Source organism: Triticum dicoccoides, chromosome 4A (assembly GCF_002162155.2).
Source record: "Triticum dicoccoides isolate Atlit2015 ecotype Zavitan chromosome 4A, WEW_v2.0, whole genome shotgun sequence".
In the NCBI taxonomy this organism is placed as follows: Eukaryota; Viridiplantae; Streptophyta; class Magnoliopsida; order Poales; family Poaceae; genus Triticum; species Triticum dicoccoides.
In genome coordinates, this window is record NC_041386.1 from 452975016 (window position 1) to 452979552 (window position 4537).

General features: G+C 49.9%; 1 pseudogene; it reads left to right on the forward strand.

The window, feature by feature from the left end:
* Positions 1-1539: 1539 nt before the first annotated feature.
* Positions 1540-4537, forward strand: part of LOC119283546 — an 18112-nt pseudogene continuing 15114 nt past the window's right edge.

Sequence of the window (4537 nt, forward strand, 5' to 3'; positions counted from 1 at the left end):
CATAGTTAAGCACTATAGTGTAATAACAGTGAAAATATTTACTGAAGTATCAAAAGCACCATACCTAGGGCAGGGAAATCTGTGCAAATTTGACATAAGAGAGTGTAGACTTGTCTTGAATAAAACAATTATATGAGATGTGCCTTCTTCCTATTGCCATCCAGTCAACCATGTCACCACTGTCCTCACAAACTGGAACTCCCCTGCCTCCCTTTTCCACTCATACATGACCAAAGAAAACCATGAACATAGCCAGACCAGATCAGATCCGGGCTCAATTCACGCAAATGCATATACAAAAATCTTAAGAATGCACAAAGATCTTTTAGATATGCACCACCTGGGGGCATTCATAGAAGGTGAAGTTTTGAGATAAACTTGGAAACTAAGCATCTGAGATCAGTAATAATAACATAAAGAAAATCCATAATCTAATTAATTAGTCAGTAAGAGAACGATCTATGTGAGCCACCTTTAATCGATGAATTAGGGAGAGCTTCCATGTTTACTTTTAGCAAGTTCAGAAAATGCTTTGCTGTACTGTTCGGCAATGCTCAGGCTGGCAGCCTACAAATTAGAAGCAGACATATATGTTTTGTTAGGCAAAAAGGAAAAAGACAATCAAAATCTTATTTGAAGGAACAACTCCTCCATCGAGATTTTACAAGAAATATGTGATACCTTGGTGTTGCGTTCAGATTTAAACTACTCAGAGACCTGGTGCCCACGCTGTAAAACAAACTAATCCGTCAGCACTGATGGAGAGCAACACGGGGTGGGAGTGAGTCGCCACCGTCGGTTACGCTGTGAGCGTTCGCGGGCTAAGAGCATCATGGCCAGGCTGAGCTGTGCATAGTACGACGGTGTGGGGCGACGAAGATCAGGAGCAGTGTAGCTTGGGAGAGGGCCGCTGCTATCGGCGGCTTGAGGGCGTCATGGCTGGGCCGCTGGAAGAAGCCGAAGCGACTCATGTCTGACGCATTCGCCAGCACCGTCGCCTGTTGTGGCTGCTGCTCTCCTCCTTCCGTCGATGACGAGGGAGCAGGTGTCTTGACTGCAAACTATATCTGCAGTTGAACATTATTACTTCAATGCAAACAAAAACAAAGAAAGGTATCCAAGTAGAACAATTATCTTTCTACAACCATCATTTCTATCTTCCAACAGAATGAGAAAATATCTTGAATTAAAGTAACAATGATATTGAAGCAAAATGCATGAAGTTGGTGTCAACCTGATGCATGTAGATACTGGATCCTCTCTCGTTTGGTATTCCCTCACAGCCTTACTGAACTTTCATCAAACACCTTGCAGGCATAGATAAAAAAGTATTTGCACATGTAAATAGATGAGCTGAAGAGAGAGGGCAGGAGGCAAGGGGGAAAGCCAGGTGTGGCATCTTGTGCTTTTCCATGGCCGCCTGCACCTCGGGGCGGCAGCTGCCCTCTGACAGAGAGAGGGAGAGATGTAGAGGGATAGAGAGAGGGACTCACCAACGCGTGGAGCTTGGCAGCCAAAACGGAAGGGAAGCTGGCCCCAATGACCTCCTCCGCCTTCTATGCTAGTCACCACCACTCGCTCCCGCGCGAGATGCAGGAGAGCGCACACGAGGCAGCCGTAGTTCGGCCTCTCCATCTTCTCCGGCCGCTGCAAACCATGGTGGAAGGTGGGCGGACGAGCTCCTCTCCATCTTCTCCTCCCGCTGCGGGGAGAGAAGGTTACGGGAAGGTCGATATGGAGCAACGCCGGTCGCCTCCGGATGCGGCGGCTCTAGCGAGATGGGAAGAGTGGAGGGAGGCGGCAGCTGCGCTGGGAGTAGAGAGCGCCGAGCGGGGAAGGAGGGACGCGGGGACCGCTCCGACCCGGCCGCCCTCCATGGGGTCGCCGCCGAGGCGCGCGGATGGAGGAGGAGACGAGGACGCGGCGGCGCGGATGGAGGAGGAGGCGAGGACGCGGCTAGGGTTCGTGAGGAAGACGCGGTCTGCGCGGTCTCGCTCCTGCCCGCGCTGCCTGCCTTTTTGGCCCGCTGGAACTAAAATGCCCTCGGCGGGATGCATAATTTACAAACGGTGGCATAGCGAATATATGGGGCGACGTGGAGGGCGTGGTCGTGACTACGAGTCTAGGAGGGTTTATATGTTCAATCTAAGGATCGTACTTTTACCGATTAATGAAGGGTCCACAAAATTAATGGTCAGATGTTTCTGATTAACGTGGGATTTCCTAGCTATTTCTCTAATTTTGACCCGGGAAGCTGCTTTTTTTCAATAAGCATTGGGGGAGGCTCTTTTGTTGTCACCTAAGTATAATTAAAAGAAACCTTTTATCTACTGGGCAATCCTTTCTTTTAGGGATCTACTGAACAATCAAGAGTCCAAGTTACCAAGGTTTTAGATCATAACTGTTGTGGGTCACTTTTAGTTATAAATATCTAAGGATTGTAGTTATTTACCGATTGTTAGAATAAATCCGAGGCATACCTTCGATCATCCGAGTAACAAGCAATCACACGAGCACGACACCGGGATTTGTTAACGAGGTTAACCGATATAGCTACATCCCGGGGCATGACTACGGGCGCTCCTCCCCGTGACACCGTCACAATACCGCACACCGGCTACCCGGGCGCCGGCACACGCCGCCGGCTCCCCCTTGCGCGCATGTGCTATTATGTTGGCATAGGTTACATCGTGTGTCTACCCCTGCTATATAAGAGAGGCCTAGGATACAAGTGTCCTAATTGAACACGACTCCATATCCTATCTAAACACAATACAAATACAAGTCCAACTGTAACCTACCTTGTACACAATATTCGACACAATTCTAACAAACTCCACCTTGGCGAATATTCTCCACCACCTTGAATTTGTCAATGCGTCAAACTTCCATGTACATTGGGCTTGAGCTTATCCTATGAGTACTGCTGCTACTCTAAAGACTCCATATGACTCCACCTGCAACTTGTAGTCCCTTCTTTTCTTGACCAGAGTCAACACTCGAACGAAATTAAGTTCCACATTACTCTAGTTTGCGCTCCCAACTTCCAGAGTATCAGTCCAACGCCATCACACACTGATCACTGACCTGCGTGAAATTGAACAACTCACATATTGGGTGTCACATATAAGAGTTACCTGAACTCAATATCACCGCTCCTTCCTTGACCGCCTGTCTGAAACTTGAAGGAATTTGACCGTTGCTTGTAGTCATCCCGAGTCAAATTTACAGTTGTCTCACCACATGTATGACCACCAGAGCCCTGGCCCGTCTCCATGTCCCGTGCATGCTGCACGCCTCGCTGCTATTACCGCGTCGAGCCTCCGCTGTCTCGGTCGAGTCTCAAGGGTCGCAAAACCACACCACTCAACCCCCACTGCAGAGTACCACCGATCATCACCGACCGATGACGAGTTTCACGCTTCCATCAGACCACTGGACTCCAGTCCGAACTGCATGTCACTCGCTTTTTTCCACTGAATAGGCTTCCACTCTCTGTCGACTTACGCCGTAGCCCCTCAATCCAGCTCCACCTTCAACATGACTCCATGGTGGTTGATCAATCCACCCCGCGCCTCATCGACTTCAAGCTCCGTGTATACAACACCTTGAATCAACCCCGCGCCACAGTCTTGTCGAAACCACACAAGCCCTCGGGGCCTGCACCACGTGTTTCCACGCCCCAGAGGTCGGTCACCATCAGCATCACGCTCCTATGCCGTCATCGCCGATCCCACCACCGTCTTCTATATCAACCGACTCACGTCGATCCTCAGACTATCCAAGTCTTGACCCAGCCGAAGTTATCCGACTGCATGACACACTCGAGACTCCCAAATCGTCTTCCGCGAATCTCCATCCATCACATGATAATTCCATCTTAGCTGACATGACTTTCTGCAACGCCTTCAAGCATCTCTATTGCGCCAACAACTCTTTCATCTTTGTCTTCCATAACCCAAGATTTTCAGTTCCATGAACTTCTCCACCTCAAACCCGGTACCCGTTGACGCCATAGTTCTTTGTACGGCTGACCCTGCGAAAAATTATCCCAGCTTTGCACATGATGCCCAAGTACACAAACAGAACCGAACATGGTATGCTTCCATGTACTAGTTGCAATTCAACCAAGCCTGCACGTGACGTGCTATTGGCTCAATCCCGATGCTAGTGTTGTCTTGCTAAGTCTCTGCTTTCCAATGGATGCACAACGTGATGGTCTTTTTCCCTCCGCTCAAAACGATCTGTTTGTGCCTCTTTCCGTGTCCTACACGCGAACCTGGTCCTCTCTTTTTCTTTTCCAAAACAAATCTCACTACGGCTTCCCGATCAGCCTGGCCACGTCCTTGCGCTTCCACGTATGCCCTCACGCTTCCAGACCGGCCAGCATCGCTAGCCCTCCAGGCTCCAAGCCTGCCGCCCCAGCACGCCATGCCGCACAGGGCTCAGCCAGCCACGCGCTTTTCCAGGCGGCCTCCAAAGCCGAGCCGAGCCATCTGATCTGGTGCTCCCTCGTTCCAGTCGCTGATTTCTAATT